Raw genomic sequence first — 13,401 nt, forward strand, 5'->3', positions numbered from 1 at the left:
GGGGCTACTCTTCGTGGTGATGCACAGGCTTCTCATCGCAGTGGCTTCTCTTGTTGCGGAGCACAGGCTCTAGGTGCGCAGGCTTCAGTAGTTGTGGCACGTGGGCTCAGTAGTTGTGGCTCACGAGCTTAGTTGCTCCGCAGCATGTGGGATCTTCCCAGACCAGGGCTTGAACCCATGTCCCCTGCATTGGCAGGCGGATTCTTAACCACTGTGCCACGAGGGAAGTCCCAGATGTATCTTTTAGAATTGTAGTTTTCTCCAGATACTAGCCTAGGAGTGGGATTGCAGGATCATATAATCTGCATGTTCTTTTTTAAAAAAATATTTATTTGTTTATTTATTTATTTGGTTGTGCCAGGTCTTAGTTGCGGCAGGCATGCTCCTTAGTTGTGGCTCGCAGACTCCTTAGTTGTGGCATGCATGTGGGATATAGTTCCCTGACCAGGGATCGAACCTGGGCCCCCTGCATTGGGAGCATGGAGTCTTTATCCACTGCGCCACCAGGGAAGTCCCTCATCTACATATTCTTAATTCAATACACCAGCTCTGGCTTCTCAATATAGGGGGAACAGGTTTTATTAAACTGATGCAAGCACTTGAGATTTCCCTGGTGGCGCAATGATTGGGACTCTGCTCTCCCAGTGCAAGGGGCCTGAGTCCAATCCCTGGTCAGGGAACTAGGTCCCACGTGCATGCCGCAACTAAGAGTTCGCATGCCACGACTAAGGAGCCCATGAGCTGCAACTAAGGAGCCCACCTGCCGCAACTAAGAGCCAGCACAACCAATAAATAAATATTTAAAAAAACTAATAAAATAATGCAGGCACTCACTGAACAAATGAATAAGCACATAACAATAAAAATCCCCAGAAGGAATGGGTCCATTTCCCAGAGTTGCTACATTATATTTCCTAAACTGTCTAGTTTATATCAAAAATATGAGACATGCAAACAAACAGGAAGGTAGGAACCATACAGTGAGAATAAAGAGCAGTTGAAAAGTGACCCAACTCTTACAAGGAAACCACAGTAAAATTGCCAGGTGATATCTCAGCAGAAAACAGAAGCCAGAAGGCAGAGGGAAACATTCAAAGTGCACTAGGAAAAAAGGCTGTCAACCAACAATCCAATATTCAAAACTACCTTCTGAAAAAAGATGGCAAAATAAGGACTCTCTCAGATCAACAAAAAGTGAAAGAATATATTGATAGCCAATTGTCTCACAGGAATTACTGGAGTTCTTCAGGCTGATAGCAAGGCACTCCAGAATATAATTCATATCAACATAAAGAAACAAAAACACCTGTACAGGTAATTCTGTAACTAGAAAAGGCAGAATCAATACATATTTTCTCTTTTAGCGGATGTCAAAGGTACTGTGTATAATCCTATGTATGTAATGTGTTACTAGGCCATTATATATAGCAGTGTAATATCTGTGTAGTATGTTTGCCATTAAAAAGCACAGAGGCGGGAGTAACTGTACTGGGCTAAGGAGATGACCACGGATTGTACATTAGTGTGAGAAAATATTTCCGGGTTATATCATAAGTTGATATAATCTGCATAACAATAATAACAAAAATGGCAAAAGGGAATAGAGCTTTATATGAGTAATGTTTCCATATATCACTGGAATTATGCTAGCATAAATCTGAGTCTCATTTTTTAAATTAATACATATATGTTAAATGAGCAAACTAAAAAATTTTAAATGTATAATGGAGATGTCATTTAAAAATGAAAGTGAAAACTTGAAAATATTCACTTAATGTATAAGAAAGTTATAAAGGAGGCCTTAAGAACTAAAAACAACATGAGAATTGTAGAATACAAAAAGTAAAATGGCAGGTATAATTGCCACTATGTATTAATACTAAATGTGAGTGGTTTACATAGCCTAAACAGGAGGAAGAGATTGTCATCCCAGATTAAACAAAGAAGCCATGATCTAAATATGTGCTATGTAGAAGAAGCACACTTTAGATTCAAAGACACCAACAGACTGAAAATAAAAGCCTGTGATAGATATATCTGTGAACAACACCAACATGAAGACTGGAGAGATTATACAAATATTAGGCAAAATTGACTTGAATATAAAAGATATCAGTAGACATATTGAGGGACATTACATCATTCCAACAGGGTCGAACTTTATGGCTTGTATCTAAAAGAACCTTGAAAAAATTATTATAGCCATTAATACCTCTACTAGCAAAGAAGGAAGACCTCAAATCAGTACCCTGTATGTACTTCAAGAGACTGTAAAGATGAGGTCCTAAACACAAGGAGAAAAGGAATGAATACAAATTAAAGTAGAAATGAGTGAAACAGGGAATAGTAAAACTGTAGAGAAAACCAATGAAACCAAAAGTGAGTTTGTTACCCAAAAGCTGGGTTTGCCTCTTGGTGGGTGTTCAGCAAAAGACACATCCAAGCCAAAGGTGTGGAGAGGAAAGGATTTATTTGCAGCAAGTAAGGAGAACACAGGGATCTTTCCCAAAGCAGTGTCACTCAGAACAGCAAAACTGGGGAACTTTTAAGCTAAGGGTACATGCATATTCTGAAGGGGCTTGAGAAGAGAATTCAGCCAGGAATTTGGGCAAAGGTTCACAGAGTCCAAGCTTTAGTTGACTGAAGTCAGGAGGATCAACATCATCATTCCATCCTCCACTTGGGGGCCTTAGGTCCTGCAGAACTCAAAGACATGTATCAGATTTTTATGTGTACCCTTGAGGAGGAACTAGGACTCTGTTTTATCCCTGACCTATGGTTACTTGATCCTTTTCTTTTGTTCTTACATTCCCTTATTTTGGTTAATTACTGAGATCTATTCAAGGGCAAGCATTCCGGCCAAGCTTAGATCACAAAATGGCTTAGGCCAGAAATGGCTTCTTGTCTGTCAAGAAAGCCATGCCTGGTTCTCTTTCTCTAGGGACCCCTTACCCTGTCTTCTTACAAGTTCTTACAAATTGACAAATCTTTAGCTAGATAGATCTAGAGAGAAAGAGGGTATATTAACATTCATAGAATCACAAAGAATGAGGGATATGACTATGGACATTACAGAAATAAAAAGGATTATACAGGAATTCAATGAACAATTGTATGCCAAAATATAAGATAACTTAGAAGAAATGCATAAATTCCTCAGGAGAAACAAGCAACTGAGACTAACTCAAGACAAAAAGCAAAATCAGAATAGAACTATAAAGTGAAGTGGTTGAGTTGGTAAACAAAAAACACCCATAAAATAAATCTAGACTCTACCTTTGTGTAAATGGCTTCTACACTAAGTTCTCCAAAAATTTTAAAGAAGATTTGTTACTGCATTGGACTGGAGACTCCCCTCCTGGGCCCCTAGCTGAACCAACACCCCCCTGCCCCCGAACCCTCACTGGGTCAGGGAGTTCTTTCCCACTCAGGTTTGAGCTGCCAATAAGGAAACTGAGTTTGTTGCAAGCAAGACAGGCTTTTATTCAATGGCCAGAGAAAGAGAAGGGGAGCTAATGCTCTAAAGACACCTTCTCTCTGACTACAAGTGAGGACAAGCTTTTTATAGAAGTGGGTGGTGACTTCCCTGGCAGCCCAGTGGTTAAGACTTCACCTTCCAAGGTAGGGGATGTGGGTTCAGTCCCTGGTCCAGGAGCTGAGATCCCACATGCCTCACAGCCAAAAAACCAAAACATAAAACAGAAGCAATACTGTAACAAATTCAATAAAGACTGTAAAAAATGGTCCACATCAAAAAAAAAAAAAAAAAGGAAATGGGTGAAGGTGCTTATGTGAGGCAGGAGTCTTTTGTCTTCCTGATTCATGGAAATGGATGGAGATTTCCCAGAATACAATTCACGCCTCTATTCTGACGGTCTATGGTGCAGGGGGAGGGTGATATTATTATTACAATGATATGGTAAAGAGCTGTAAAGTGACATTTGTCCCAATTTTGAAGTTCAGTCAGATTATCCTGGATTCTTATCGTTAAGGTTTCCTGGGTCTGAGTCCCTACTAACGACTCCATGACCAACGCAGATCACAGGGCGACAGATGATATGTGACATTCTCCAGAGCAAGTGAACCATACACAGCGTGCGACCTCTGCCAGGCCTTGGGAGAAAAAAAGGACATTCACGCGGGTGCGGAGCAACGCCCCACACACCTGCCTCAGGGGCCTCCAGGTTGGACAGATGGCAATACCCCGCCCCCTCGTCCTGAGTGACAACCTGCGAGAGGAAGCCCGACTCATCAAAACCACGCTTAGGCGCTGGGATTGAACATGCACTTGCCTGGCACAATGTGGGGAAGAAGAGGGGCTCCGGGGCGGAAATTCCTGTGTGAAGCAACAGGACAGGACGCCCGGGGTCCGGGCTGCGGGGGCCAACCCTCCTCCCCCAGCCGGAGGGGACTGAGGTCCGAGCGGTATCTCAAACCCACGAGTATCCGCTGATTCCAACGGTGACCGAGAAGAGGCCAGTTCAAAAGATGTCCGGTTCCGACCAGCCCCTCTCTGCGTCTCGGCACCCCAGGGCACCACACTCACCATTTCGAGGTTTCCTGAGTCAGAGTCCCTCCTAACGACTCCAACGACTAGTGCATATACGTGAGGGTCTCCAGGGCCTGGGAAGCTTACACAGCTTGCTACCTTACGTGCGGTGGGAGAAAGGACTTCTAAGCTGGTCTGGAGGGTCGCCCCACCCACCTGCCTGAGTGGCCTCCTGGTTGGACAGATTCCAATACTGAGTTAAGGATATGCTGATTACGACCTGCTGAATAAGGCGGCACACCCCGTTATTGACCTTAAAAATAAAATGGTCATTTATTTTATCAGTAAAAATGGGTTTATGGGGAAATAGCAAAGGACTGCAGCTCCTGAGTTGCAAGCAAGCTACAACAGAAGCCATAGTCAAGACCAACAAACAAAGCAGAGGAACATTATTTCATTGAGAAAAAGAAGGAAGTTGGGAAGGGTTATTTTAATGGAAACTCCATTGGAGAAAAACAAGAGTTCAGGGTGATGACAGTTTCTCACTGGGTGAGTAGTTGAAGGGGTCGATCTATTGTAGGAGATATAATGTACTTTCTTTTTCTATGTGGCCTATAATGGGTCATTCTTTTGTGATGCAGATTCTATTGCTGGGGTGTGTAATTAAACTGACAATTCCTCCTGTAACTGACATGGAGAGGATCTGGGTTAGAGCTCCCCTGATTAACAGATTGAAGAATAAAAACCACATGATCATCTCAATAGATGTAGGAAAAGATTTTGAAAACATTCAACATCCATCTGTGATAAAAAGTTTTCAAAATGAGTGTGCACAGGGAACGTACATCAACATAATAGAGACCATACATGACAAACTCACAGCTAATATACTCAATGGTGAAAAGCTGAAAGCATATCCTCTAAGACCAGGAAAAATACAAGAATGCCCACTCTCATCACGTTTATTCAAAATAGCATTGGGAGTCGTAGCCACAGCAATCAGACACAAAAAAAGAAATAAAAAGAATCCAAACAGAAAAGGGAGAAGTAAAAATGTTGCTGCTTTCAGATGACATGATACTACACATATCAAATCTAAAGATGCCACCTAAACACTACCAGAGCTCAACAATGAATTCAGTAAAGTTGCAGTATATAAAATTAATATACAGAAATCTGTTGCGTTTCTATACAGTAAAAACAAACTATGAGAAAGAGAAATGTAGGAAACAATCCAATTTACCATCCCATGAAAAAGAATAAAATACCTAGAAATAAACCTATGTTGTAGGTAAAAAGACCTGTACTTGGAAAACTGTAAGACACTGATGAAAGAAACTTAAGACAACACAAACAGATATTAAGATATATTGTGTTCATGGACTGGAAGAATTAATACTGTTAAAATGACCATAACACACAAGGCAATCTACAGATTCAATGCCATTCCTTTCAAAATATCAATGACATTTATCACAGAACAGGAACAAATAATTCTAAAATTTGTTTGGAAACCCTGAATAGCCAAAACAATCTTGAGAAAGAAGAACAGAGCTGGAGGAATCATGCTCCATGACTTCAGACCAAACTACAAATGTACCGTAATCAAACATTATAGCACTGGCACCAAAACATCCACAAAGAAGAGAATAAGAGTCCAGAAAAAAATCCACCCACTTATGGTCAGTTAATCTACAAAAAGGAACAAGAATATACTATGGAGAAAGGAAACTCACTTCAATAAGTGGTGCTGGGAAAACTGGACAGCTACATGTAAAACAATGAAATTAGAACATTCTCTAACACCGTATACAAAAATAAACTCAAACTGGATTAAAGATCTAAATATAGTGCTTCCCTGGTGGTTCAGTTGTTAAGAATCTGCCTGCCAATGCAGGGGACATGGGTTTGAGCCCTGGTCCGGGAAGATCCCACATGCCGTGGAGCAACTAAGCCCGTGCACCACAACTACTGAGCCTGAGTTCTAGAGCCCGCGAGCCACAACTACTGAAGCCTGCACGCCTAGAGCCCATGTTCCACAACAAGAGAAGCCACTGCAATGAGAAGCCCGCGCACCGCAATGAAGAGTAGCCTCTGCTCGCCGCAGGTAGAGAAAGCCCCTGCGCAGCAATAAAGACCCAACTCAGCCAAACATAAATTAAAAAAAAAAATCTAAATATAAGACAAGGGACTTCCCTGGTGGCACAGTGGTTAAGAATCTGCCCGCCAATGCAGGGGACATGGGATCAAGCCCTAGTCCGGGAAGATCCCACATGCCACGGAGCAACTAAGCCCATGCACCACAACTACTGAGCCTAGAGCCCGCCAGTCACAACTACTGAGCCCACGTGCCACAACTACTGAAGCCTGCGTGCCTAGAGCCCATGCTCCACAAGAGAAGCCACCGCAATGAAAAGCCTGAGCACTGCAATGAAGAGTAGCCCCCGCTTACCGCAACTAGAGAAAGCTGGCACACAGCAACAAAGACCCAAAAGCAGCCAAAAATAAAATTAATTAGTTAACTAATTTAAAAAATAAATATAAGACCAGAAATCTTCTAGAGGAAAAGACAGGCAGAACACACTTGCACCTATATCATAGCAATATTTTTTTGGATATGTCTTTGAAAGCAAAGGAAATAAAAGCAAAAATAAACAAATTGAACTAAATTAAACTTAAAAGCTGTTACACAGCAAAGGAAACCATGGACAAAACACAAAGAACACCTGCTGAATGGGAGAAAATATTTCCAAATCATGTGACTGATAAGGGGTTAATAATGTCCAAAAAACGTAAAAAGTTCACACGACTGGACAATCGATTTAGAACTAGACAGAAGACCCCAATAGACATTTTTCCAAAGAGGGCATTCAGATGGCCAACAGGCACATGAGAAGTTGCTCAATGTCATTAATCATCAGAGAAATGCAAATTAAAACCACAATTAGATGTCACCTCACACCTGTCAGGATGGTTATCACCAAAAAGAAAACAAATAACAAGTGTTGGTGAGGAAGTGGAGAAAAGTGAACCCTCCTACATTGTTGGTGGAAATGTAAAGTGTTGCAGGCACTCTGAAAAACAATATGGAGAGTTCTCAGAAAACTAAGAATAGAACTGCCATATGACCCAGCAATTCCACTCCTGCGTATGTATATCCAGAAAAAACTGGAAACACTAATTCAAAAACATACATGCACCCCAATGTTCACAGCAGCATTATTTACAACTGCCAAGATATGGAAGCAACCTAAGTGTCCATTAACAGGAGAATGGACAAAGAAGATGGGGTATATATATGCAATGAAATACTACTCAGCCATAAAAAAGAATGTATTTTGCGGTTTGAAACAACATAGATGGACTTAGAGGGTATTAAGCTAAGTGAAATAAGTCACACAGAGAAAGACAAATACTGTATGATATCACTTATATGTGGAATCTAAAAAATTAAAAAAACAAGAGGATATAACAAAAAAGACAAAGACTCATAGATACAGAAAACAAACTAGTGCATACTCGTAGGGACAGGGTAAGGGGGAGAGGCAAGACAGGGGTAGGGAATTAAGAGGTACAAACTATTATGTATAAAATAAATAAGCGACAAGCATATATTGTCCAACATAGGGAATATATTCAATATTTTATGACTGTAAAATTGTGAATCACTATGTTGTACACCTGTAACTTACATAATACTATATATCAACTATACTTCAGTAAAATAAACTTCAAGTAAATAAATAAAAATAATGTCAAACACCACCCAGTTCTACAAAAAGTAAGCCATTAGTTGATACAGTTGCTGACTTCCAACACACTATGAAAGGAATTCAGGGATGAGATCAGGAATGAGGCACCCTGTGCTCTGGGAAAAGTAGAAAAACAGGACTTTAGATAGTTAGACATTGTCAGTAAAAACTTTATGAACCCCAATTTTGCATTTTCCTATACTTAGAAAAGCACTAAAATCATCAATGAAGATATCCCTTCCTCAAGACTAAAAGTAATCTTCTATTACAAAAATGTGTGCTTGAGTGCACATACCCCTTCTCTAAATCACTGGTATACGGAACTTCAAACTTACTGTTTGGAGCAGTTCCTCAAAGCTACCTGAGAGGCTCTCTCCTGGGCTACAGTCCTCAGTAAGTCCATAAATAAAAAAAAGTCACAGATCTCACATCATGTGTTTTTCTTTCAGTTAACACATGTAATCTCCAATCTCTCATGGATCTAAGAAAAGATATTGCTCTTCTGGTTGTTCAGTTTTTTTCCAATTGTGAGGATGAGAATAATCACTCAGAGCCCTTTACATACTGGAAGAGAAACCATCCATTCGTTTTTGTTGCTATTTTTCCTTTCTAAGACTATACCACTTTCAATGATTGATTCTACTGCTAGTGCCCATGGAGTTGGTTTCAGAGTTTTTCTTTTGTACCAATGTGCTTAAATACATCATACTGGGATTTCTACTTTTGAATTTCTTATCCTCATCGCCTAAAAATTTCCTATGTTGAATACCTGTCCGATACCCAAAAGGCATTTTCCATGGGTTATCTTCCATTTCATCACTGCCCTTTGAAGACAGGATTAACACCCAACCTAAAATAAATATGATCAGATGTCAAGACTGTTGTTGACACATGCCTTAAGTTAATAGAAGTAGTATTATTCCACAAAAATACTTTTGAAGGAGAGTAGGGCAAGGTTAAGTGGGTTAAGCTGGCTTGTCAAAAGTTAATGTGCTGCCCCTTTAAGGTGTATAGGGGTAGAGACTACAGGTTTTAAAGGTTTGACCCTCTTACACACTGGCACAGAAAAAGGAACATGAGTAAACCTTCCTAACTTGTTTATCCATTGTGGGCCAGGAAGGGTGACTAGGTATGTAAAGCCAATTAAAAGTCAAATATCAAACTCCCATGTAATTCTTTTTGGCTGCACCATTGGGAATATCATGGTGAATCAGGAAAACATACTCACTAGCACTGTGAACAGCATCAAGTGTTTCCCACACAAATTAGACATTATAAAGGTGTAATCTAGAGAAGAGTGGAATCAGAAAATGCTCCCAATCGTAAAACTCTGAAATACTTTCTTTGTGGAGACACGAAGCCTTTCAGAAAAAATTCAGACTCTCATGGATCTTCATGTGGGACATCAAAGGAAAATCACTTCTATGAAAATGAAAATCAAAAAGTTGATGGCGGTTTGGGGGATGCTCTTGACTACAAGGGCACTGAATCTGGAAAATAAGCTGGAAGGTGGTGTCCTTGAAGCTTCTATGTATCTGTCTCTCTCCCAGTGTGGTGGCTCCAAAATCGGAAGAATGCCTTCCCTGCATCTGCTTTAAAATCGCACACAGATGAACTGTTGGTAAATTCTAACATGGAGCCACAAAGAGGATCAATCCTGGAAAATCTAGGCCCTAACATTACTCACAGGCAAGGTATCTCCAACTCTAGACTTTTTTTGTCCTATCGCAAGTCTCTCTTCTTAATTCAAATTCTATTCAACAAACACCAGTCAGAAGGAAAGACAAAAAGCAAACAGGAAAATCATAATTTACATAAAAGTGTAGTCTTTGACAACCTTGCCATGCATTAAAATTTATTCCAAGTGTTTAATAGAATGGAAAACTGAAAAAAGCTCCTGTATCCACAAGCCCCCCAAAAGGACATTTCTCAGTAAAAAAGGTACAATATATATAATATATTAGGGACATCCAGGAACTGCCACCCAAGGTCACTAGGAAAATCCCAACAAATACCAAGCTGCTATTTTCAATGGTCATTTAACAGAGAATGAATAAAATATAAACTTTTAAGCCTAACTGCATATTACAAATACACTTTAACTCACACATGGATCCAACAGACTTCAAAATGGAAGCAAAAAATCATTATTTGATTAAATGAAAAATCACTACCTTTATAACGTATGTACTACTGTTTAAAGATAACTTCCAGAATTAACTCACATTAATATTTATTTCTCAAATTAGCAGAAATCCACTGTCCAAGAATACACTTTAAGAAAGATCCCTAGTAAACACAACATATTATGAACTTTTAAAACAACTTTTTCATACTGAATGTTTTCTGGAACATTAGGCTTGGATTACTTTCCATCAAGTTATCTAATGTTACTTACGTTTATATTTTTTCTCCATGGGTGTTTTCACATCTAAGGATGTGGGCCAATTGAAGTCTTTCTGAGGCTGTTTACAAACAAGATGTTTTATCTAGTGAATCCTTTCATCCTTTCCCAAAGTCCAGAGATCAGAGAAGCCTTTCCCACATTCTTCCTGTTATATGGTTTCTATGCAGTGTGCAGTCTCATGTGTCTTCAAATACTTGAGAGACAAATGAAGGATCTCCCATATTCCTGACATTGATAGGGTTTCTATCCAGTGTGAATTCTTTTTTTTTTTTAAGAGTTACTTATTATTTTATTTATTTATTTATTTTATTTATTTTTGGCTGCATGGGATCTTCGTTGAGGCATGCAGGATCTTTCATTGTGGCACGCAGGCGTCTCTCTAGTTGTGGCATGTGAATTTTTCTCTTCTCTCATTGTGGCACGCAGGCTCCAGGGTGCGTGGGCTATGTAGTTGTGGCACATGGGTTCCAGAGCGCATGGGCTGTGTAGTTTGTGGCACGCAGGCTCTCTAGTTTGAGGCATATGAGCTCAGTAGTTGTGGCACGCAGGCTTAGTTGCCCTGCGGCATGTGAGATCTCAGTTCCCTGACCAGGGATCGAACCTGTGTCCCCTGCATTATAAGGCAATTCTTTACTACTGGACCACCAGGGAAGTCCCCAGTGTGAATTCTTTTATGCACTTGAACCTAAGGGGAAGTGAAGGTTTTCCCACATATTTTACATTCATAGGGTTTTTCTCCAGTATGGGTTCTTTCATGCATTTGGAAACCTTTTTGAGAACTAAAACTTTTACCACATTTTTTACATTGATATGGTTTCTCTCCAGTGTGAGTCCTTTAATGTATTTTAAGAGAATTGGGATTAATGAATACTTTCTCACATTCTTTACATTTACAAATTCCATCTCTAGTGTGTGTTATCATGTGTTTTTGAAAGGTTTTATGCCATGTGAAGGCTTTCCCACATTCCTTACACTCATAGGGTTTTTCTCTAGTGTGGATTCTTTCATGATTTTGAAGAGAACTGGGAGTACACAATACTTTAGAACATATTTTACATTCATAGGGTTTCTCTCCTCTGAGAAGTCTTTCATATATTTGAATAGTTTCAGGACATTTAAAGGCTTTTCCACCTTCTTTACATTGATAGGGTTTCTCTCCACTGTGGCTCCTTTCATGTATTCAAAGAGAAGTGGGATAAATGAATGCTTTCTCACATTTCTTACATTTATAAAGTCCATCTCCAGTGAGTGTTACCATGTGTTGTCGAAAGCCTGTTTCCCACGTGAGGGCTTTCCCACATTCCTTACATTCATAGGGTTTTTTTTTTCCCCAGTGTGATTATTTTCATGTATTGGGAAATGTTTTTGAGGACTGAATCTTTTACCACATTGCTTGCATTCATAGGGTTTCTCTCCCATATGATTCCTTTCACGTATTTGAAGAGAATTGGGATAAATGAATGCTTTCCCACATTCTTTACATTCATAGGGTTTTTCTCCAGTGTGACTTCTTTCATGTATTTGCAAACCTATTTGAGAACCACATCTCTTACCACATTGTTTGCATTTATAGGGTTTCTCTCCTGTGTGACTTCTTTTGTGTGTTTGGAAGGTTCTTTGATATAGAAAGGTTTTTCCACGCTGTTTACATTCATAGGGTTTCTCTCCAGTGTGAGTCCTTTCATGTGTTCGAAGAGAACTGGGATAAATGAATGCTTTCCCACATTTTTTACATTTATATGGCTTTTCACTGTATTTTTGATACTCTCGTGTTTTGTGTTCAATGTGACATCTCATGTGTCTATTAAGGGATGAATGATCCATGAAGACTGTTCCACGTGCACTGCATTCACATGGTTTTAATCCAGTAGTTTTCTTTTCCAGATTGAGAGTTTGAATAAGGTTGAAGGGTTCGCCACAGGAACTACTGTCTTTACTTTTAGAGAATCTCTCTACCATAAAATTTCTGTAAATAATGAGAACATTATTAATGATTTCTTTATTAATCATTTTACATTTATTGTATTTACCATGAATTATAATAATAGTGTGGTTTTCTATTTTGTGTGAACTGTTAGAAATGGAATATACTGAATGCTCTGGAATGTGACTTCACCCTTTCTATTAAAAAGTGATAGTCAGGGACTTCCTTGGTGGCGCAATGGTGAAGAATCCACCTGCCAGTGCAGGGGACTCGGATTTGAGCCCTGGTCCAGGAAGGTCCCACATGCCGCAGGGCAACTAAGCCCGTGTGCCACAACTACTGAGCCCATGCTCTAGAGCCCACGAGCTACAACTACTGAGCCTGCGCTCTAGAGCCCACGAACCACAACTACTGAAGCCTGTGCACCTAGAGCCCGTGCTCTGCAGCAAGAGAAGCCACCACAATGAGAAGCCAGAGCACCTCAACAAAGAATAGCCCCCGCTCCCCGCAACTAGAGAAAGCCCATGCACCAACAAAGACCCAACACAGCCAAGAAAAAGAAAAAAAAAGTTATAGTCAAATATAGGGTTTATTAATACTGACTGCAAGTGAACTACTTTTCAAACACTGAACATTTATATCCCATTTAAAAAAGTATTTTTGGTAGAAATTTTCTAAGATTAACTAAATTTGAAGATGGGGCTATTTGTTTTGTTTGCTTCTTTTAAAATTTTCATAATATCCCATGATTCTCATATGAGACAGTGCTTGCTATTATGACTGTGACTTACCTTAATTCTCTCCCCTGATTTTTGTACTGATCTTCAAT

General features: G+C 39.7%; 2 protein-coding genes across 4 annotated transcripts in view; one reads left to right on the forward strand and one right to left on the reverse strand.

The window, feature by feature from the left end:
* Positions 1 to 13,401, reverse strand: part of LOC309658667 (uncharacterized protein) — a 167,611-nt gene that overhangs the window by 151,685 nt on the left and 2,525 nt on the right. The window lies entirely within an intron of this gene.
* LOC309658666 (uncharacterized protein) overlaps positions 1 to 13,401 on the forward strand; it is a 66,873-nt gene that overhangs the window by 17,126 nt on the left and 36,346 nt on the right. The gene's annotated exons all lie outside the window — the stretch shown is intronic.

This window comes from Balaenoptera physalus (assembly GCF_965194825.1).
Source record: "Balaenoptera physalus genome assembly, chromosome: 3".
NCBI classification, from domain to species: Eukaryota; Metazoa; Chordata; class Mammalia; order Artiodactyla; family Balaenopteridae; genus Balaenoptera; species Balaenoptera physalus.